Source organism: Prionailurus viverrinus, chromosome A2, assembly GCF_022837055.1.
Source record: "Prionailurus viverrinus isolate Anna chromosome A2, UM_Priviv_1.0, whole genome shotgun sequence".
NCBI classification, from domain to species: Eukaryota; Metazoa; Chordata; class Mammalia; order Carnivora; family Felidae; genus Prionailurus; species Prionailurus viverrinus.
In genome coordinates this window covers 69,480,260-69,504,656 of record NC_062562.1, presented here as the reverse complement: position 1 = coordinate 69,504,656, position 24,397 = coordinate 69,480,260, and positions in this window count along the sequence as shown.

Genomic DNA, 24,397 nt, shown 5'->3' with positions numbered 1-24,397 from the left:
ACCACCAGTCTGGATTTTTAGACACTGGGATAAGATTCATGAACACACATAGAGCAATAAGAGTGACTTTACCCTTGGGCGTGAGGGAGAATCTCTAGGAGTACATGAAACTCCATCCAGGAACACCAGCTTTTGAAAAGAACACTTAGGGACTGTGGTGGCGGCCCTTCTGTGCCATGAGCACAACCACAGTGACATGTAAATTCTTTCACGGGAAGGACAGCGAATTGGAGGAGCAAAGTGACCTTTTCAAATGCTTGAGGTCACTTGGAGATTTGAAGCTGAGGGTGGAATCCTTCCCCCGGTAACCACAGAAGTGGAATGGAGAGGGATGTTGGAGGGAATCCCAAAACTGTGAGTCCTCCTCTGAGTCTCCTTCTACCAGGTTCTCAGAGCTTCTTCGCTATCATTATCATTATCAAGTAAGCAGCTGAAAAACACCCCTTCCGGCCCACGTGTCCCTGTGATCTCTCGTGCACCTGCCCCTGACCGTCATTACTATTCTCAAAGCAAATACAATCCCAGGGATTATATTCCACCCCACCACCTCTCTGGCCAACTCTTAGGAGAAGGGTACGTCAGTTTAATTTTCAGTCCCCCGGGATTCTGAAATCATTAGATGTATTTTGGCTCATGCTGTATCACAAGTCCCTTCAGACAGAACTCAGACTTCCTCATGTGGCTCTGAGGCTCTCTACCCTCTTCTCTCAGATTTGTCACAGGCTTCTGTGGCTCCTTTCCTGCCACTTCTGTCTCCTCAGGCTTGGGGGGAACCTCATTAGCTAATCAAGCCGTTCTTGTCCACCGTGCCACAGACCCCTGGGGAGCCACTGCCTCCAGCTGATGGGAGCTGGCACTTGAACTGAGACAGACTTATCTGCCGAGGGTTGCATCTTTCTAGCCCTGCCTCTTATAGCACCTTGTATCCTCACTTTGCTGTTAGTTCCTGATTTGAGGCTTCACCCTCCTAACTCCATATCTTTTCTCACCTTGTTACTTCTTCCTAGGATGGCCAGCCCACCCGCCAACAATTCCTCAAACCAAGACTCCATCTATTCAGACATCACTCTTATTGGCCACCAATAGTAGTTATAAATTGTGCATACCTGCCTTCTTTAAAAAAAAAAGTTTATTTATTTATTTTGAGAGAGAGAGAGAGAGAAAGAATCCCAAACAGACTTCATGCTCAGTGCGGATCCCATGACCCTGGGATCATGACCTGAGCCAAAACCAAGAGTCACATGCTTAACTGACTGAACCACCCAGGCACGCCCCTGCCTTCTTCATCAGTACCCGAGGGAGGAAGGCAGAGAACATGAGGACTCACACTGCTTTCTACTCTTGGTAGTAAGGCTGCGTTCACCAGGACACCAGGAAAAAACTCCATCAGATGTGTGAGAACTCCATGTCTAACCAGAAAGAATCCACCAACACACATGTGGATAGTGTGGGCTGGAGATATTCTCCACTCCCTGTGACCTGGAGAAATCTCTTCCTTCAAAGATGAATGAATGAATCTTTCCCTGCCCAGGTCAATTACACCCCGCAAGAAAATGTGCAGAACTCTGGTATTTTGAGCCGCTCTGCCTCAGTATAGCAACTGCATACCTCCCCCAAAGCAGGATGCAGCAACCCCAGTCCTTCTCCGAAACAGATCCGGCTCCACACCACATTAACAAGGCACCGATACTTAGGGAGGATTATGTAGGTATTCAGTACAGAGGGTTTCCATTGCAAACCCCTATTACAAAATCCTCTACATTTTTTCCCTTTTGCCTGAATTCTTTCCTGGAGTCAGCAGTCTCATGTCTCCACCTAAAAGTCAGTGCATCTGGGCTTTTCTGGCTAGGCTGGCTCCAGCCCTGTCTTCCCCGACCCCCCCACACCATCTCTTCCCTAAGACAGAGCAAACTGCCATTTGTATCTTCACATTCACTCCCTTTGCTGACCTGACAAAGATTCTCCTTGGAATTTACTCCCTGTCCTAGAGGCTGTTGGTAGTATCCAATATCTGCTCTCCCACTTTTCTACAACAAATGAACTCAAGTATATTATCTGGGCACAGAAAAGACTCTGTTCCCCAGCATCCCCGTCACGGTGAGGTGTGGCTACATGAGAACATAGCACGGATGACACGTAAGCGTGGGCACAACTTCTGAGAAGCATTCTTAAGAGCTCGTGGCACAGCCCTTTCCTGCCTTTGTGTCCTTTTTTGCCCAGAATGTGGATATTTTGGCTGCAATTAGAGCAGCCATCTTGGATTAAGACGTGGAAGCTTTGTGCTGAGTAATGGCAGGGACAGCCAAAGAGAGAAAACAGGGGCTCCTCATGGATGAGCAAAATATTATTTAAATTAAAAAAAAATTATAAGAATTCTTGATTATATTTGTTTCTACCTGCATTATTTTTGTAACCAAACATAACATAAAATTCCACCATTTGAGGCCTATTTGAAATTTTACTTTATCTATTAAGACTTCAAGTATTTTCTGATATCAGAGAAAATAAATAAAATAATTGATAATTTGATTTTTAAAGTACTCGACTGTTTCAGGAACAAAAAAAAAAAAAAAGAGGGTTTTGGAATACTTGTGGCAGAGGTCAGATTTAGACCCCAGATTTTTTTTTTTTTTTCTCTGTAGATGCTCAAGCCTTGAGCCTCATATTTAACTGGTCCTGCTGTCCTACAAAGTATCTGAACTCTGAGGCTTCCCTTGACTGCGACATACGGGGAGCAAAGGGTCATAAAGACTAAGGATCTAGCAGAGGAGGAAGTGGTAATTGATTCTTTTCCATATTCCTGCTTTTCAGGAAGCTGATCAGATATTTTTACCTGGAGCGAAGGTGCTCGCTGGCGAGTCAAGAGCTAGGCCTCCTCATCCCCAGACCCAGCCCCTTGTCTGGGGCTGTTCCAATGCAGGGTGGGAGGGGGGCTGTGTGCCTGCCTCCAAGTTCTGAGGCCTGAATCATTTGACATCCTCCGGAGGGAACGATGGCCTGGCTCTCAGATGGTGTGGGCTAGCCTCCTGTTTTTATAATCTGCAAGCTCCTTTTACTTAGTGGGACATACAGATCCCTTTGCCTGATCCTCCTCCTTTAACCTTAAACTTGGGTCAGGAATAAAAGGAGCAGCTGAACAACAAGGCTTGATGGCAAAACCAGAGGAAAAAGTCTTTTTAACTCTTCCAACTTTCCCCTTTCTAAGTCTGAAATTCAGAGATGCAGAGTCTCAGCAAATGGAATTAAGCCTCCATTATAAAAAGTTGCAGAGCTCTGGTTTTCTGGCTCTTCTCGACCTTTTTACCCAAAGAGTTTCCATTCACAGAACCCCCTCTCTTTCCATTCTCTCAAATTAAATGATAGATACTATGTAATGTAGAAACCAGTGTGCTGGCAGCTGGGAAAGAGCTCTCTGCCTGCAGATGCTCACAACATAGGGAAAGATAGTCCCACCAGGGAACCTAAAAGTAAAAAGCTTTGGAAACTCAATGGGAGTAGGATAAGGGAGAGATTCCTTTGGTAGTGGGGAGGGGGATATTTGGATCTGTGACAACCTTATGGAAAAGGTGGAAGGAAAGCTAAATTCTATAGGGTGGTTGGGGAGAAAGGTCTCCTCAGGCCAAACGGGGATTGGAATATGACACAGAGGGCAGGTTGGGATGGTGATGGTAGACATTATCATGCAAATCTAGAAACCAGACACAGATTACTTTCTAGACATCTTTGGACACCATAGATAATATTTTGCATGCAAAGGACAGTTCTGTATAATTTTGGAAGACAAAAATGATAGGTGAGCATCTGTGCTTCAGAAGAAAGAGTAAAACACAAAGACCATTTAGGAGTAAAAGTATCCACGTCATGTCCGTGAAAGAGATGTGGGAGGATGGAAAGGGCTAGATGCAAGTGGAGAGGGTGGGAGACTAGTGTGTGCTGATCTGTGAAGGGGAGGCGGGGTGGGGGGCGCGAGGTGAAGACCCAGTTTTTGGCCTAATTGTGTACAGTGTTTTCTGGAAGAAAACTGAAGAGTCAGTTGACTTGACAGTTTCAGGGCAATTCCCTAAGGAAAGAATTTATAATCCCATTACAGGCTGGACAGCTATCAAAATCAGAATGAGCCTTTCTGCAGAAGAAGGGTCAGGATAAAGTCCCAGACTGACTGTAGACATCCATGGCAGAGGACCCAGCCCAATGAAAGGAAAGAGACTCAGATGAGCCACATGATCGTGAAATTACAGAATTCATACAACAAAAGAAAATACTGACAGCTTCTAGACTAAAATAAACAGATAATGATAACAACAAAGTCCCACCCTCAAGTGGCAGTAGTCAAAATATTTGACACTTTGTATGGCCTGGGCACTGACCCATCAGAATGGATGCTACTAGAAGTAACACTAAAATAGTGTCTTGCTGTACTGGGCATTAGCCTGTTAGCTGTTTGGGTTGTGGGAAGTCTAGGGGATCCAAGAGGAAAGTCTTCAGAGGCCAGAACAGCTTGGAGAGACTTTGGCGGGGTGGGGGTGGGGGCGCTAGAGGACACTGGCCATGTACCTACTGCTACAGAAGAATTTCTGTATTTTAGCAATACATCTTAGTGTGAAACATCTGTCCACTCTGCCCACTCTCTGCCCCACTCCGCCAAAGTAGGGAAGTGAATCAAAATGGTATTCTCAGCACTGGTTCGGTGCTTTTGGGTATCTGAGAAACAAAAAAAAATCAAACTAGAAATCTGACTTGGCCACACTATCCACCAATAAAAGTCATTTTTAGACTTGCAAGGCCTCAGGAAATGTACTTCCAGTAGAGTGATGTATTCAAGTTTGGTGGGGCCTGAAGCTTATGCAAATTGGGGGGGGTTCTCTTTAAGAAAAGCATTAATACTCACTACTCTGGGGGCGTCTGGGTGGCTAAGTCGGTTAAGTGTCCGATTTCAGCTCAGGTCATGATCTCACAGGTTCATGAGTTTGAGCCCCGCGTTGGGCTCTGTGCTGACAGCTCAGAGCCTGGGGCCTACTTCAGATTCTGTATCTCCCTCTTTCTCTCTTCCTCCCCAGCCCACGCTTTGTATCTCTCCCTCTCTCTCAAATTTAAATAAGTATTAAAAAATTTTTTTTAAATAAAAATAAATTACTACCCTGTAATTAGGTTCAAAAGTGAATATTTACTTAGACTCATGAAGAAATCACAATTAAACAAAAATTTTAGCTTTAAATATTATAAACATTATAAAATCCAGAAAAATTTTGATTCACTGATTTCTGTCATTATTTATTTAGAGAGACAGAGAGGGAGAAAGAGAGAGAGAGAGAGAGGGAGAGAGAAAACAAGTAGGAGAGAGGCAGAGAGTGTGGGAGAACGAGAATCCCAAGCAGGCTCTGTGCTATCAGTGCAGAGCTCAACTTGGGGCTCAGGCCCATGAACCATGAGATGATGACCTGAGCCAAAATCAAGAGACAGACACTCAACTGACTGAGCCACCCAGGCTTATATTTTTATAGAAAGAATAGAAATATTCAGTCTTTTCTGTGCTCTTATGGTTGACCAAAATTTGTTATTTCTGATTGATAGTATAGGAAACTAATGTGTTCATATTGAGATATGACCTCAGGCTCTGAGCTGGTGAGGCTGACAGGGAGAGAGGGAGGAGAAACAGAGAGAAGAGTTTTCTGGAAGCCATTTCTTTGAATTCACAAGTACTCAATTATACATAGAGGTAGCCATGACTCTTATACCCAAACTCTGTATCGCCAACTCAGCTTCCCCTTACCTAATTTTCAACACGTTTCTAGGCCACTGCATCATCACCTAGCAACATACGTGTGACAGAGGGAAAAAAGGAGAGAGATGTTGTCCTAAACAATTATTGTTAAACTATTTTATTTTTGCAGATTTTATAAAAGCACACAATCATGTGATGCTAAAGCAAAGGCCGTTCCTTCCTTGGGCCTTGGAAGAAGCCCATGCTGGTTGGGGACATTAAAGCTTTTATGCTTCATTAGCATCACAGTAAATCCGCATTTACTTTTCTGTGTCTGTCCTGGGAAACTGTACTGTAGCAAATATTACGATCAAAGAAAAAAGAAAAAAAGCTGTAGGATCCAGGAAATAGTGGGTCCAATTCAAGAGAGCTCCGAAGAAGGTTGGAACATTGATGAAAAGCAATTATTCCTAGTCTGAGAAAGCAGCACATTCTTATTGGTGTAGGATGAGCAGGGCTTACAGGACTGCACATGTGAGTCCCAGAATTACAGGCCTTGGATATTTGGAAGATGCCTAAGGGATCCCATAAAGGAGCTCAGCCGTAAATGGTGAGTCCACGTGTATGGATCATCAAGGCTCGCACCACTAAGATAATCTACATTTGTCAGTAGACTTGTCCAGCTGAGTGCTTACTGTCTCCAACAGCTAGGAATCCTAAATCCTAAATCAGAGCAGAAAAGGGATTTGTCTAGTGGTTTGATATTTATTTTTATTTCCCATTTGATTTGGATTAATAAATGAGTATTAGTGATTATAGCTCAAAAAGAGAGAAATACATCCTGTCTATATTGATGGGAAAATATAGAGAGAGGTAAGGATATAAAGTTATAAAGATAATAAATAAATGAGTTAAAAAGGCATTATAAACATATATTTCCTATACATACATATGTATATAGCAGGTGAATGTGTTACAAAGAAAGATGTTGGGGTATAAGCAAACTAAACTGTCATGTAGCACAACAGAAAGTTTAAGGATAATATATAAGACTGATGAATCTAGAAATAGCTCCATGAGCTTGTTATTGAGAACTTCAGGCACAGAAGAACTAAGTCAGAAATTATTAAATATGATTGCCTCTGGAGACCAGGATGGAGGCTGGGGGGGCAGGCAGGGGACAGTTGTTTTTCCTTATCTGTGTCTCTACACTATTTGATTTTTAGAAAACACGTACATGTCTTTCTGATGAAAAAAAAAAGTTAAAACATTTGAAAGACAGCTCTGGTTATGAGCTTTACCCAGAGTCTGGACCATGGGATTTGTGTACATAATAGCACTTTTTCAACCTTCTGCTTCATTTGACCTTTGCCTGGAATGGAATTAGTTTGTAACACAAGGTTTCATTTCAGGAGATTCATCAAAATTTATATTGTTCTAGAATTTCAACCATGTCCTACTGACAAGTTCGTGTTCACAGATTGTTGACTCCTCAAGAGATCAGGTTGCGTAACAGGAAGGGTTTCCTGTGCACAGATGACATTTCTTTTTTTAAATTTGTTTATTTATTTTGAAAGAGAAGGAGAGAAAGCAAGCAGGGAAGAGACAGAGAGAGAAGGAGAGAATTGCAAGCAGGCTCCATGCCATCAGCTCAGAGCTCAATGTGGGGCTCAAACCCACAAACCATAAGATCGTGACCTAAGCTGAAACCAAGAGTCAGATGCTTAACTGACTGACTCAGGCACCCCAGAGATGACATTTTAAAACTCTCCTTGATACTGATATTAGACATTAGCATTCATAATATATTTGTAAATCAAATGAAACAGTTCCTGTCTTCATGGAGTCAGAATCAAAAAAGAAACATGGCTGGTACCCATAAAGAGGAAAACTTTTGGTTAACGCACTTGGTTCTTTCTTCTTTTTTCTTTCTTCTTCGTTGCCATCTGACACAGACAAGCATAAAGAAGCAGTGACAGAATAGGAAAAGGAAAGTAACATTTCCTGGCACTCACTAGCACGAGGTCCCATACTGGGCTCTTCTCGTACACTAGTTCATGCGCTGCCTTGCCAATCCCGTGAGACATGTCCTGGCGCTCCTCACTTACAGTAGAATGGGGTCTAACCCCCTGTTTTTATGATCTTTCCTGGCACAAATAAGAGCGCACACAGTACTGAGGAGAGCTTGTGTTTACGACAGCCCCTGGGCTAGCCCTGGCAAGGGTGCAGCCTGGTTGGCACCGGGGCCGGTCCAGGCCATGGTGACAAGGAAACGTGATTGGCTGAGTCCCAAGGTGGAAAACCCTCTGCTTTCATGGGTGCACGAGCAGAACCTGAGCAATGGCAGTGACTCTGTGTGTCTCTGAATCGGGCAATATTCACGCTAGGCATTGTCCTTGCCACGTGCCCATGGGCAGGTCACAGGCTGATGAGCAGGAGCACGGCACAGTGCAGTTGTGCAGAAAGAGACTGGCCGCTGTAACATCAGTGATCAGAGGAGGCACGGTCCTGGACTTAGGATCATGCAGCCAGCAACCTTCTCCCAGACTACCCCTCAATTCTGTCACACACATCAGGGACCTTACTCTCTTCTCTTATTAATGAGGAAAGTGAGGTGCCGTATGGTTAAAGTCATCTGCCATCACAAGACCACCATGGGGCCGAGTCAGGATTCCAGCCCAGAAGTGTCCACGGCCGATGTTTCTCTTCCTGTATCACCAATGGAGGTGGTTTTTTTTTTTTTTTTTAGTTGATTTATTATTTTGAGAGAGAGGAAGGGGCAGAGAGAGAAGAGAGTGAGAATCCCAAACAGGCTCTGCACTTGAACTCACGAACCTTGAGATCATGACGTGTGCTGAAATCAAGAGTCAGACTCTGAAACCAACTGAAACACGCAGGTGCCCCGATGGCGGTGTTTTTAAAGGACAGCAAGACTGAAAAGAGTGATGGAGGGACAGAGGCTCGTGCAGGCGTGGCAGACAGAATAAAGATTAAAATCAGGGAGCCCAGGTGGGTGCAGAGATTTGCAAGTTCTCTCCCTCCCCTTAGCGCAAAATGAATTTCTTCGCTCACAAACACAAGCGTGGGACGGCTGCAAAGCACCTCGGCACATGTCCGGCAGGGAATGTCATCCTTTCCAGGTTTCAGGCCAGCAGCTGGGGGCTCCATGGGCCCGCGTTGGCAGGAGTCCAGGGAGACACAAAGTGCTGTGGCCGGGCATTTCCAGCTCCCCTCCTCTCTGTGGACAGAGCCACCTGGCTCTCCTGTCACCTCAGCCAGACACTTCTGCCTTCAGAAAATCAGCTTATGAAACTCAGCCTTGTTCCAGAATCCCTGCTGGAACGCTGGGACTTTGGTCTAGCACCACCCTGGAAGCCAATGGCTTCGTGCTGTCCTGGGGAGACGTTTGGCCCAAGGCCACCTCTGTGTCTGCCTGTCCCACTCTACCCCACTCTGGTTTATCTTCTAGGGGGCGGGACAAAGTGGCACAAGAGGGAAGGAAGGGAAAGCAGGTGGAGGCAGCTTTGCATTTTATTTTTCTCAATTCTGGCTCACTGTTCTGTCATAACCTGGGGCTCACTTTAAAAAAAAATTTTTTTTAACTTTTTTTTATTATTGCGAGACACAGAGAGACAGAGCCTGAGCAGGGGAGGGGCAGAGAGAGAGGGAGACACAGAATGTGAAGCAGGCTCCAGGCTCCAAGCTGTTGGCACAGAGCCTGACACAGGGCTCGAACTCACGGACCATGAGATCATGACCTGAGCCGAAGTTGGAAGCTCAACCGACTGAGCCACCCAGGCGCCCCTGGGGCTCACTTTTGACTAGACCTGGCAGTGTCTACACTGGTACAGTCCATGCCTCCAAACTCAAATCTAAATAGTTATATGCTCTTTCCACTTGTTCTTCTTCCCCACTTACAGGAAGAGAATCTCATTTTATATTATCCTGTACATAACATTGGGGTCCCCTTATGGCTTATGGCTTCCTAACATTGGGGAATAGGCTGGGCCATGTAGGCATTCTAGAAAATATTTACTTACAGTCAGTGAGAAAATACTTGTGTTAGGACATTACAAAGTCCAAATTTGCCTCAAGATGAGTCTTTTAAAAATGATAAGGCACATCATTGTGGAATCATTGCACATTTTCTGGCCCCCTGGTGTTTAGCTCCTATATACCTGTAAACATCACACCAATGGCTACTTTGAAAACTTCACTGCCAAAGTAGTGTTAGCCCATGTGCAATCCAAGCTGGCTTCCTTCTTTTTTCAAAGAGCATAAAACAAGGTAAATAAAACAGCATTTCCCTGCCCTTTGCGTGAGGCTCATTACAGACGTGCAGCATAGAGCTTCTCAATCTCCTTTCTTCCCAGTTATGTTTTCTTTAATGTTTATTTTATTTTTGAGAGAGAGAGAGAGGGAGAGCTTGAGGGGAAGAAAAAGAGGGCGACAGAGGATCTGAAGCCAGCTCTGTGCTGACACAAGAGAGCCCGACATGGGGCTCGAATTCACGAACCGCGATTTCATGACCTGAGTCAAAGTCAGACACTGAACCAACTGAGCTATCCAGGTGTCCTCCCCACCCCCACCCCCCACCCCCCTGCCACTCCCAGGTATGTTTTTTAAAGCAGGGACAATGGGAGCAGCTAGCCTGCTGGGAAGTGCACACATCCCACAGGGACACTGTGTGTAGATATTTTAACAGCATGCCACCACGAAAACACATGCGGTGCTATTTCCCACCAGGTGAAGATCTCTGGGATCTATCGCTTAAAGATTGTGGACTTTGCAGGTGCTTGGATGGCTCAGTTGGTTAAGTGTCTAAGATGGTTAAGGGCCAAATCTCTTGATCTCGGCTAAGGTCATGATTTCATGGTTCATGAGGTTGAGCCCTGCATGGGGTTCTGTGCTGACAGCACAGGGTCTGCTTGGGATTCTCTGTCTATCCTTCTCTCTACCCTCCCCTGCTTGCACGTACGCTCCCTCCCTCAAAATTAAAAAAAAAAATTAAAAATATGATGTGGACTTTGGGGCAGGCCTCAGTTCAAATCCTAGTGCTGGCACGCAGTATTTGTGGGACTCATATTATTAAGAAAGTTACCTACTCTCTTTGAGATGCAACTTCCTCATCTGTTAAATGGGAACAATATTACTGACACCTTAATAATCTTGGCAGGGTGTATAAAGACACAATGCCTGTGTCCAGCACAGAATAGATGCTCAGTGAATACCCAAGACATAGAGGAAGGTAATGTCTGGATCCAAATTTCTTTTTCTGTATGTTGAACTCTCCTCAAATAGATATCTGCATATGTTTCTTTTATTCTAGACAGATTGTCTGACCTTGGGACTTCAGAGGTGGTAGACTTCAGGGACCTTCTGGCCCATCTTCTTCATTGTAGGGGGGGTGGGGATATACGATTTACTTACAGTCACCCAGAACTGAGTGGCAGAACCAGATGAGCTCCTTGGGTGAGTAAGGAAAGGTCTGCTCCTTGTCCATTTATGAGCTAAAACCACACTTATGGGATAAGTGCGGATATTTCTTCTACTTCCTAATTTTAGAATCTGTAAGGTCAGCATAAGCTCATGCTTTTGAAACTGACTCAAAGTGCCTGTTACTGGAAAAACCATATAGCTGGGCAAAACCCAGACGGTGGGTTTTATTGTTTTGTTGGGAAGAAAAGAAAACTGGAGCTTCCGTCACCTGCCAATTAGTCTTGGTCTACCTCCAAACCAAACTTACGCTCAGTGAAGCAGATTAATAAAACGATGGGGCATCTCTGGCTGCTGAGAAACTTTGATGAATATGCATGCAGAACAGACAGTGCAGCTTAAACCCTTTTCTCACCTTGGACTTGGGCAGCAAGAGTTCTACCTTCTTAATTTTTTTCTGAGATAAGGTGTGCTAGAATTTGGGAGCCAGAAGGGACCTCAGTGAAGCCCATTTGGCCCAGTCCCCTTATTTCAGAGAGGAGTAGACTGAAGCCAGGAAGGAAAGTCCACTCAAGGCCATTCAGTGAATGGCTTGCAGACTCGGGACCAGAGTAGGTCTTGTGGCTCCTATTCCAGATGATGCTGTCTGCCCAGAGTGTCCTTAGTGCCCACAGTGCTCCATTCATGTTTTCTTGTGGAAGCTTATTGATTAAGGTCACATGGAAAGCAATTTAAGCCTCAAGTTATATGCATTCAAGACCAAGAGAAATGTGACTCATCATGAGATCTGTCTGTGTTGAGGTCTCCCAGGGGGTCCCCTCTCTTAACTGTATAGGTTATGACATTGTCATCTTAGAACACACTAAATGCATTCTTGAGAAATAACATGACAATTTCTGTTTTCTGAAGAACTGTTCTATACCAGAGGAGTAATAACATTGTTTCTAAACTAGAAAAGTGGTTCCTGTCTCACTCAGCAACCTCACACATGCACCAGCCCTCACTTGCCTGGCAGCGCAAATACCCCAATATTGCATCGTGAAAGGGTGAACCATCACAAGATTCATCGTGGAGGACAGAATGCCACGCAGGCTAAAAGTAGGAGGAACAGGGCCTGTAATTCTCCTCATCTCTTACTGAATGTGAAAGACACTACAGCACTGAAAATGAATTTACTCCAACTCGACAAAACAGGAGGAATCTCACCAACATAATTCAGACTGGGAAAAGCAACCCTGAGACACTGCCTAAACTAGGGATTCATTTTTAGAGTGATAAAGATCAAACAAGATGAAATAATATATTGTCCATAAGTACATTTCATTTATGATCATTGTTTTTTTAGAAAAAGCTAGGGAATGATTTAACACATAATTCAGGGTGGTGGTTATATCTGAGAAGTCCACAGGGGAATGTGATAGGAGAGAGGCAGAATTGGTGATGTTCTTAATAATGAGTTGGGTAGTGGGTCAAAAAGCAGTGGAGGGGTAAGATATTAAGCCAACTTCTGGATAGAATATATGACTTCATAACAATTGTGGAGTCTTTATTAAGCAAGATGTCTTATTCTAATAATCAGGTAATTTACTAGCAAGAAGATACCCTATACTCTATATTGTTTAGGAATGAAAATCCCAAAATAAATGAAGCCATGTGTCACAGTGCTTCACTGATTCTTGCTCTGTAGTAAATGCTCATCATGTTATGTTCTATTATATGGAGGAAGACAGGAGACCAAGAGGTAGAGGGTAAAAACTGAGCTGCAATATGCAAGAGATGACAAAGTCTTAAAAGAAAATCTTTAGGCATCCCTCCCGGTGGCAAGATGGCCACTGTGCTTCCAAGCAACAAGTTACAATTCCAGGTGGGAAAGGGGGTGGGAAAAAAGTAAAGGGGTTCCAGATTCCAGTTGTAGGAATCCTGGAGCATAAACAATTTGCAGGTTTCTAATGTCTGTCTACACTCTAGGTTAACTCAGTAGATGGAGCGCTCCTATATGAAATGGAGAGCAATGACGCATAAATAAAATCAGGGGGTACACAAGTGCAGCATGGCCAAGAGTCAAAACCTAAGCCAAGAGAATGGGAAGGAAGTAAAGGGGAATAAAAGAGAAGGAGGCTTATTTTTTCCATCTTTCCTCTAGAACCATAAACATGGATGAAAAGAGATGAAAGGAGTGGGTTGTCTGCTTCATTATAGAGATGGATACAGAGAAGTCTGATGAATAAGGAAGAGTTGAATAGAATGTGTTACCTCCTGTTTCCTTGGATTTTCCAACTCTAGCCATTGATACCTCAATTAGGAACAGCTTTAACAGGCCTGGTCATTTCCAGCACAGGCAGGGGCAGGAAGACTATGAGAGCCTCATCTCAACCAGTGTCTTGAGGCTACACTCAGTCTTCCTGCTTAAACCTTATTCTTGGCATTCCTGGGGTACACCTGGAGGCAATTTTGGGTCAGAGGATGTCTACAAAGTCTGACCTTTCCTTTTTAATGCTAGCTGTGTCTTCTTGGGCCATAGAGTCATCTATGTCTTGATTTCTCAGTTGTCTTCTAGATTCCTCCTGAAGCTGCTGCTGAATCCTGCTCTGTGACCCACTTATCTGGGCCTAGACACTCTGTTCCAGTCCCTCTTCTATGGGTTGGACTCTGTTCTTCTTAACCCCATTAGCTTTCCAGGGTTCTGCTCCACACTGGGTAGAATATACAACATAATTGTAGGATTCAAACAGCCCTGGCACCCCCAACTTTCTAGAAACACATCCCAGCTCATCTTGGGCACTCCCTACATCAAGCTTGAGTTTTCCAGTCTGTCTGATGGAAGTTGTGATAGGGCCACTGATCACCACCCTGGAGAATTTATATCCTTTACCACAGTCCTGTTTTCCCACAGATTTCCCTTTGCTGTGTTCACTGGCTATTACTTATCCGACAGCATTTCATCTCTCTTATCATCTGATGTAGAATCCCCAATTGTTCAGGCACTTGGCAGAAATTCCTTGATCCTGGGAAGGCAGGTGAGAGCTCTAGCCCAAATGGATGAAACATGACTGCCCTACAAGGGTTATGTGCCCTTGTTGCCCTTGGCCAGTGTCCAGCAGATGATCTACAACCAATTTCTAGACTTCCTGATCAAAAGGCACTAGCTTCATTTGGAATTCGTCTTTATCTCCTTATCCTCCCCCCATCTTTTTGCCTGTAATTCTATATTATCTGGGGGAGCAGCAGTTATCCCGCAAAGCCGTCTGTTGATGAAAGCCATTGCTTTCTGAGTAGGAAGAAAAAAGTCCAGTGCCCGAAGGCAGTGCTGAGCAACTGTGTCAGCCTTGGGTTACCTACCTCCAGGCTCACCATAAGGAAACTAAATTCTTTTATGTTTAGGCTTGGATCCTTGCAATTTAGGTTGTTTTCTGACAAAAGGGAAGGTCTTTGACGGAGGGGAAGTTCTCTCCCACTGAAAAAGTGTAGTAATTGGAAGTCTGCAGGCTCCAGAGAAGTAGGGACTCCTTATAGGCACTTGGGGGTGTGAGGGAGTTTTCTTTCCAGCCCTAGGAAGAAGACAGGCCTGGCTATGTGGTTGACTCTTTCCTATGGAGGCAACTCAGTACCACTCTGGTGGCCAACAGCATCTAAGAGTTCTTCTTGGAAAAACTGTTCAGGCCGTGACAGAACCTGGCAAGATTTTTCAGATCCCTTCACTGCTTTCTGTGGGTACATATTACTTTGCCAGGACACACCAGACAAGCGTTTTCAAGGATTGTCTAGGAATCACATGAACCTCCTATCAGTGAGGTAAGTCCCAGGGTTTCTCCTTGGTTTTGAGGCTCTGTGGGTGGTGTGGGAGGCTGTGAGGGTGGATGTGAGCTGCTGGGAAGGACACAGACCTGGTCAGACGGAGACTGAGGCCTGGAAGGGCCAAGTGCAGAGTGCCCAGGATAGAAGAAATGGCCTCATCAGCAGGGTGTGTGGTCTAACACCAGAAATGGTAGGTAGTCCATTGAAACTCATCAAGTGGAAGTAAAAATAGCCTGCGGACAGGAGAAATACGGGAAAACATTTTTATGTCCTTGAGGAAAAGAAAGGCTTTCTGAAACAAGATGCATAAGCAAATACCACAAAGAAAAAAATAAATTTGATGTAAAAAAAAGTCAAAATTATGTTTTACCAATGATAATATTTACAATATATATGTGATTAGAAAATTAAAAATGAGAATCCAGGATGCATAATGAACTCCTATAAGTCAATAAAAAGGAGACAGACATACCAATAAAAAAAAAAGGCCACAAATGAAATTTGAATGGGTAATAAAGTAAGAAAAATAAGCATATTGTATGTATTTTTATTTATATTTGTTGTATGCTTTATTTAAAATAAGCATATTTGATGTGCAAATATAAACACTAAAAAGATGCTGATCTTCACTGAGAAAATGCAGAAAACAAAAAGGAAAAGAAAACAGAAACTAAAACAAACCAGTTATTTAACCTCCATTGACTTGACACAAATTACAAAATTTGATAATATTAGGAATTGGCAAGGATGTGAAGGAATGGGTCCCTCATATTCTCCTGGCAATTTGATAATTTCTATTTAAAATAGCCCACAACTTGACAAAGCAATTTCCTATTGCAGAACCCCTGAGAGAGCCTTGCAGAGGTACAAGAGGGGATACAAAATAATGTTCATCACAACATTATTTATGATAGTAAAAGGTTGGAATCAAACTACCAAAGTCTATCCACAGAGAGACAGATACTTTTTATTTAAAAAAAATTTTTAATGTTTATTTATTTTTGAGAGAGAGAGAGAGAGAGACAGAGCGTGAGCAGGGGAAGGGCTGAGAGAGAGGGAGACACAGAATCCAAGGCAGGCTCCAGACTCTGAGCTGTCAGCACAGAGCCTGACGCAGGGCTCAAACCCACAAGCCATGAGATCATGACCTAAGCTGAAGTCTGGCGCTTAACTGACAGAGTCACCCAGGCACCCCAAGATAGGTGCTTTTTAAAAAACCTATGGTCACACTGCAGAGTATTAGGAAATACTTAAATAGAATAAGCTGAACTTCTATGCCATTATGAGAGAGGTTTCCAAAACATATTGCTGAAGGAAAAGAGGAAGCTACAGGATTATGAAAGAGTGACTAACCCTCGACATTAAAAAAAACAAATCCAGGGGCGCCTGGGTGGCGCAGTCGGTTAAGCGTCCGACTTCAGCCAGGTCACGATCTCGCGGTCCGGGAGTTCGAGCCCCGCGTCAGGCTCTGGGCTGATGGCTCGGAGCCTGGAGCCTGTTTCCGATTCTGTGTCTCCCTCTCTCTCTGCCCCTCCCCCATTCATGCTCTGTCTCTCTCTGTCCCAAAAATAAATAAACGTTGAAAAAAAAATTAAAAAAAAAACCAAAAAAAAAAACAAATCCAGTGGCACCTGGGTGGCTCAGTCAGTTAAGTGGCTGACTCTTGATTTCGGCTCAGGTCATGATCTTTGAGGTTCATGGGATTGAGTTCTGCATCCACACTCTTTAAGCAATAGATCCTGGAGGTCTCTGCCTGGTGGGAAAGCAGGCGTGGAGCCTGCTTGGGATCCTCTCCCTCCCTCTTCTCTGCCCTTCCCCTGCTTGTGCTCTCTCTAGCTCTCTAAATAAATACATAAATAAACTAAAAAAAATTCATTGCCATCTGCAATATTTTAGTTTTTAAAAAGAAGGATGAATTCACATAAACACATATTACATGAATATAAGCCTTAAGGGCTATATGCAAGAATTACAACATTTATTAAAGGACAGAGGTGGAGCAAAAGAGGAGTATTGTGTGGAACAGGATGGAAGAAAGGAACCAACATGTTCCTGATACAGGTCATGGAAGAGAGATGTGATACCGAACATCTCATGATGAGAGATTTCAACTAGAACTTTCTTGGTCATTTCATTCTGCTAATTAGGCCCTTATTACTGAAAAATTAATCTTACAGAGCAAGTAGAAAGTCACTATGGGTGCCTCCCCTTTCTGGATCTAAGTGAAAGATTGCTTATTAAGTGAGGAAGAAGGACATGGGATTGTATTAGTTCATTTCACCAAATCTTTACTGAGCATTTTCTAAGCAGCATTATTGCTTCAGGCAGCAGAGAATAATGATTAATATGGACAAATCCTTAATTCCAAGGTGCTTTTTTCTAGTAGGGGAAAAGGCTCCATACAATAGAATTTTCGGTATTAATGTGATATGTAAGAATAGAGGTACAGAGTGCTATGAATGCCCTAAAAACAAGCACTGGCCCAAACTGGGGGTTCAGAAGTGGCTTCCTTCTTTTTAAAGTTTATTTTTATTTATTTCGAGATAGAGAGAGAGCGCACACAAACAGGGAATGGACAGAGAGAGAGAAGGAGAGAAAGAGAGAATCCCACGCAGGCTCTGAGCTGTCAGTGTGGAGCCTGATATGGGGCGCAAACCCACAAACTATGAGATCATGAAATCAAGAATCGCTTAACTGACTGAGCCACCCAGGCACCCTGATGTGGAGGTTCTTGATGAATGAATGACAGTTGGATTTGGTAAGGAAAATGGAGAAAGCCATACATTCAGAGGGAAAGGCTGCATGATATTGTATGAGTAATGGACACCAAAAGTCACTCAGCAGTGCTTGAACAGAGCAGTGAGGGGGAGTGATGAGCCGAGGTGGGGCAACGGGGGAGGTCATGAGGGCTTCGGACATCATGCTGAGGAGCTTGGACTTCATCCTCTCGGACAATGTAGAGGATCAAGAAGGTGAGCGCTCTGGTCAGATCTGAGCTTCAGATAAATCACCCAGGCAGCAGAGGAATGTCATCTTTGGAGTTATGAAGACAAGTTGGGAGATAATTCAGGGTTCCAGGTGAGAAATGACAAATGGTCTGTACTTCCTTAGGGTTTGCAATAAAGAGGAAGAAGTCTGGGCTTGGTTAGATAACATTAGACCTGGTAAGGTAGACTTTTTGTCAAGGCATGAGCTTCTTAAAGGAAAGCTCACTGAGGGAGGTTTGGAGGTCTTCAAAATGAGTAAATATCTCCCTGAGGAAAAGGAACCACCTAAATAATCCAATAGGGCTGTTCTGGGAACTCCTTGGTGCTTTCAGATCCAGAGATTGATTGATTGATTGATTGATTGGTAGCTGAGAGAGAGTGAGAGAGCAAAAGGGAGGAGAAGGGGGGGGAGAGGGAGAGATTCCAAGCAGTCTCCACAGCCAGCACAGAGCCCAGACATGGGCTTGATCTCATGACTGTGAGATCATGACCTGAGCTGAAATCAAGAGTCAGGTGCTTAACTGAATGAACCACCCAGGCGCCCCCAGACCCAAATATTTCAAGTCATCTGTATCCTCACAGGAAAAAGGGAACCTAAAAAATAAGCTGTATGTTCCTGGAGGAAGGCATGACCTTGTTGGTTTATTCCCATCAAATTCCCAGCATCTCGCACGGTTCCTGAAACATGGTAGGTGCTCAATAATATTTGTTGAGAAAATGAATGAATCAAAATTTTCTATTGGTAAGATCTAAGCAAATAGTTTCAGCCAGGGTAATATCCTACATGAGTATTGTAAAAAATGATTTAAAAAAAAAAGAGAACAAAATGGACATTTAAAGCTATTTTTGGAAAACAGAAAGTTGTCATTTGTGGATGGGTGCTGAAAGATATAACCCTTCAACTCAAAAACCTCTGGTTTTGGACTGAAAATAAGAGACTGTGTAGAAGTAGGATGGTGGTGAGGTGGGCAGAGTGATGGGTAACAGGTCTAAAAGCACAGGTAAATTACATCTTTGGGTAATGACAGAACCCTAACCGAGCTCACTGTGCCCATCTCATGCTGGGGTCTGGCGACACAGTGCTGGAGGATTCTGCTCTGCAATGTAATGCTTTGTTCTAGAAGTTTCAGGAGTCACTTTCTTCATAGCCTGGTAGTCAGAAAAACCACATGGCCCATTTGCTTCATAGGAGTAGGAAATGCAATCTCCCATGTGCCAAGAAGAGGACGTGTGCTGGGCAAGGCTGTCTTTAGAAGTCTTTACCAGAAGTACAAATGAGAATTTATTGAAAATATACTTCTCTTTCCTTGAAGAAGATCTTTTTTATTTTCATCAAAGTAAACTCTGCTTCTGTATCTCTTGTGCTATGGTCTGTACTTTTTATGCTAAAGAATATGATCTTGGCTGCCATGTTGATTTTTTTTTTCTTTTTTGCTTGCCCTTTATCAGGATGTATGATTTCAGCTGAACTGTAACCATTTCCGGTTGTCTGAATTCCCACCTGGCAGCTGAGGAGGAGGGGGTCCACGTACATGGCTCCTAGCCAACTTTCTGATGTGTGTGCATGTGTGCGGGCGTGTGTAACTTTACTTGTAGTTTTGCAACACTAGTCTTGGTATTTTCACAGAGCTCAACACCTGTCCTGGAACAGAGTGGGTCAATTAATGTTTGTTGAGTGAGCTGAGAGTCTTAGTTGCATGCTGGTTTAGTACTTTGTGTCTGTGCACTCTCAGGGGCCTGGAACCAATCCTACACCAGAGATGACTGGTTTTACTTTGGGTTTGGAGTCCAGGAAGTGTGGTACCTGATGTCTAGGAAATACTCCAGCTGTAGGCTCTGGTCCTGAGCAAGGGTGACATGATTTTTCCTCTGTCCAAAATAGTAGCAGAATATTACATTTTAAATACTTCTTCATCTATAAAATAAGAAAATCCTTTCTCTTTCCTAAGTGTAGATGGGCACTAAGCACAGTGTCTAATATGTAAGTATACATATTGTTTATATTTATATATACTATCAATTATTATTGTTTCGTTAGTTAATTCTTTCATTGTTCCAAGGATTAATTGGCACTTTACTGATTTATTGAGCATATTCCTTTGATTAATGTAATGGGTGGAATATGGAATCATCGTTTATTTTTGGTGGCCAGCAGGAGTACCTGGAGAGAATTAAACCTTATAGAAAATAATTTAAGTGACTATTGTTTCAATTCTCCCAAGGATGGTGCATAACTAGCACAGTTCCAGAAGGGCAGGGGAGAAGTTATTAGCTACATACAGTGGATTCCTGCAGCATCAGGGCTAAATTCTGTTGTGGAATGGGGTTGAGGCTGGCTTCAGGATGTGCTGCTTAAAGTGAATTATATTTAAGGAAAGTCTTCCTAACCCCCTTCTACTCCAACTCACTTTTTAAAACACCCTCTAAATCTTTCTGTGGCTCGTGCCTGTGGCCCATAAACTTAAAAAATATACTGTTTTGTTTCTTAAGCTTTAAAATGTTATGTGTTGGAACTTTGACCTCTAATGGCTGACACTTGGATGCTTGAATCAATATCTCATTTAAAGAAACAAGACCCAAACAGAAATTCCAGGCCATATTTGGATCTCATCTAAACTATAGAACTTTACTCTCAGGAAAGTCCTCTCCTCTTCCCTAATCTCTTGCTCCTAAATTAAAGAAGACTTTCTGTTATAGACTGTTTGTGTTTCCCCTCACCCCCAAAGTCTTATGTTGAATTCCCCGCCAATGTGATGGTAATTGGAGATGGGGCCTTCAGGAGGTAGAGTTAGATGAGATCTCAAGGGTGGGGCCTCAGCATAGGATTAGTGTCTGTCTAAGAAGAGACAACAGAGATCTTGCTTTCTCTGCCATGTGAGGACACAGCGAGGAAGAGGACTTGGACCAGGACCAAATCAGTCAGGAGCACCTTGATCTTAGATTTCTCAGACTGTGAAAAATAAACGGTTAGCCACTCAGTCTGTGGTATTTTTTTTTATGGAAGCCTGAGCTGAGTAAGACACTGTCACACTAGAGGGGTTCTGTCATCCTAGCTGTGTGTCCGTCTTTGGTCATCGCAAGAACCCATGCACTCAGCCCCAGATGCTCTCTGCCCACCACATCCTCCCTGCCACACACAGTGCCCGAGGACTGCATTCTCTTTCCACTGATGGCTTTCCCAGGAGACGCTGCCACAGGATTTTCTCGGACAGAGAGATCAGGAAGAAGAGAATGCTAAACTAGAAATTGCTAAATGTCTTGTGAGTGGAGGGCAGGGAAAGGTTATGAACTGATATAGTTTAAATTTTGTCCCAACACAATTGCCAAAGTAATACACATTCATTATAAAAATCCAAACAACAGAGAAGTATAGAACATAAAAGGTAAAATTCCCTCCTTGCTACTTTATTATTCACATTTTGCTCCCTACTCACCACAGGTCTCCTCCATTAATGGGTTGACATTAATGTTTCTAGATGGTTTCCAGATTGTATACGTAGGGGCACGCTCACGCAGTAGGTATATACACAAATATAAGCTTTCTTAGAAAACCAAAAATATTATTCAGCATCTTGCTTCATTTCACTTAAAACCATATCATACAGTCTTATATATCGTATATCATATATTGTATATCACATATTGTATATCGTATATCATATATCATAAGGAGGGAATATACCTCCATCCCACTGCATATGGATTTATCCTGTTCTAACAACTGCACAGAATTCCATACTACCATGCTCCATGACTCATTTAATAATTTCCCTTTTGATGGACATTGAAAACTTTTTTCCCTATTACAAATAATGTTTTGGTCAACATTCTTATTCATATATCTTTGCATAGTTGTTTGAATATCGTCTTAGCTCAGGCTGCCAAAACACAAAATACCATAGACTGGGTGGCTTAAACAACAGACATTTATTGTGGAGGCTGGGGTCTGAGATCAGGATACCAGCATGGTCTGGTTCTGGTAAGAACACTCTTCCTGACTTACAGGTGGCTGCTTTCTTGCGGTGTCCTCATCAGGCGTAAAATGAGGACCTTATTTTCTTATAAGGACACTAGTCCCACATGGGATCCCAGCTTCACAACCTCATCGAACCCTAATCACCTCCCAAAGACCGTCCTGGGGTTAGGGCTTCACTATAGAAATTTTAGGGGACCCACATTCAGTCAATAACAATATTTTAGTAAAGTTTTTATTTCTGCAAGTGAAACTGCATATCAAAGGATACACATATTTACTATTTTGATTGTCTTCCAAAAAGATTGTGACACTTCCTATTCCCACCAAAATGTGTCGTGAGATGACATTATCATTTCATTTTAACTGGCATTTTCTTAATTGTTAGAGGGGCTGAACACACACTTTCATAAATGTTTTAGTCATTTGTAATTTTTCCACGAATTGTCCATTTATGCACTGTCAGAGTTTTGGTGGGTGTTTAACTTTTTATGGGCTCATTGGAATTCTTCATATTTTAAGATATTAATCCTTGCTGTATCTTAAGTTTTTTTCCTCATATGAATTTTGACTTTTTTGAATGGTGGTTAGTTATTTTTTTTTCTTTAAAAACTAAAAAAAAAGAAAAAAGAAAAAAGAAAAACAAAAGGAAATTTAGGTGGCCACATTGCCAATCTTTTTCTATGGCTTTGGGGTTTTGTTGTTATGGGCTAGCAGCTTCTCATCATGAGATTCAAAAATACTCACATACATTTTGCCCAATCCTTGGATTGTTTTGGTTTTTATGCTTAGATCTTTAGTCCATCTGCAATTTGTTTTGGGTAAGGTGTGGAATAGAGCTCTAATTAATTTTTAAATGCATAGATGTTTTCTCTAAAACCATTTACTGGACAGTCCTCCATTCGTCCACTCTCCGGAAAGTTATCATTGTCATATGTCATATGATCATGATCAGGGATCATAGGATCCCTGTTGGAAGTACTCAACTCTGCCATTATAGTGTGTAAGCAGTAATAGGCAATATGGAAAGGAATGGGTTCAATTGTGTTCCAATAAAGCTTTATTTACAAAAAACAGCCTGCTGGCTGGATTTAGTCCTTGGGTATGGGACAAGTCTTGCTGACTATATTTTAAAGATGCAAGTATATCATACATAAATGTTTTTCCTTGTTTCTATGCATTTACACACATAGTACGTGTCTATTTCCAAACTTCTGAAGTATTTCCATTAATTTGTGTCCTGGACAGCATTGGTAAACTATGCAGCTTCAATTATTAAAGTTTTACATAGTGTGTTTTTATATCACTGATATCAATTAAAAACTCAATTGTTTTTCACCTGGTCTTGGCTGTTGTTGTGCATTTTCCTTTCTAGATTCCAAGTTCTAATACTTCTACTTTCTGAAACAATAATTGGAATTTTCATTTGAATTGCATTGAATTTATATAATAGAGAGAATTGGTATGTTTACAAGGTTAAGTCCTCACATCCACAACTGTAATATATTTTTAAGTGTTCTTTTTTATGCCTTAGCAAAATTTTGTGGTTTTTGTTTTCATGCTCCTCTTGCACATTTAAGTGTGTGCCTAGGTATTTTATAGTTTTAGTTGCTATTTTAAATAAGATTCGTTCCATTATATTGTCCAGTTAATGATTGGTGGTAAATGCAAAAACTATTGATTATATTTACACATGGCCACCCTATTGAATTTTCTTGTTTTTTTTTTTTTTTCAAATTTTTATATAAATTCTAGTTAGTTAACACACAGTGTAATATTGGATTTCGGGAGTAGAATTCAGTGATTCATCACTTATATACAACACCCAGTGCTCATCATAACAAGTGCCTCCTTAGTCATCAACCCTCAGTTTGTTCTCTGTCTTTAAGAGTCTCTCAGGGTTTGTTTTAATAATTTTTTTCCAGCCAGTTGTTTTGGGGTCAGCAAACTCCTGTAAAGGGCCAGATGGGAAATAGTTTTGGCTTTGCAGATCATAAGATCCCTGTTGGAAGTACTCAACTCTGCCATTATAGTGTGTAAGCAGTAATAGACAATATGGAAAGGAATGGGTTCAATTGTGTTCCAATAAAGCTTTATTTACAAAAAACAGCCTGCTGGCTGGATTTAGTCCTTGGGTATGGGACAAGTCTTGCTGACTATATTTTAAAGATGCAAGTATATCATACATAAATAATATGTTTTTCCTTGTTTCTAAAACAGTGAACTTCAGGACAGTGTTGAAAAATAGAAGTGTTCTTGTTCTTATTTAAGGTGCTGGTATTTCACCATTAAATTCAATGTTTCCTTAAAAATTTTTTTTTAATGTTTATTTATTTTGGAGAGAGACAGAGTGTGAGCAGGGGAGGGGCAGAGAGAGAGGGAGACACAGAATCTGAAACAGGCTCCAGGCTCTGAGCTGTCAGCACAGAGCCTGATGCGGGGCTCGAACTCACCAACCGTGAGATCATGACCTGAGCCGAAGACAGACGCTTAACCAACTGAACC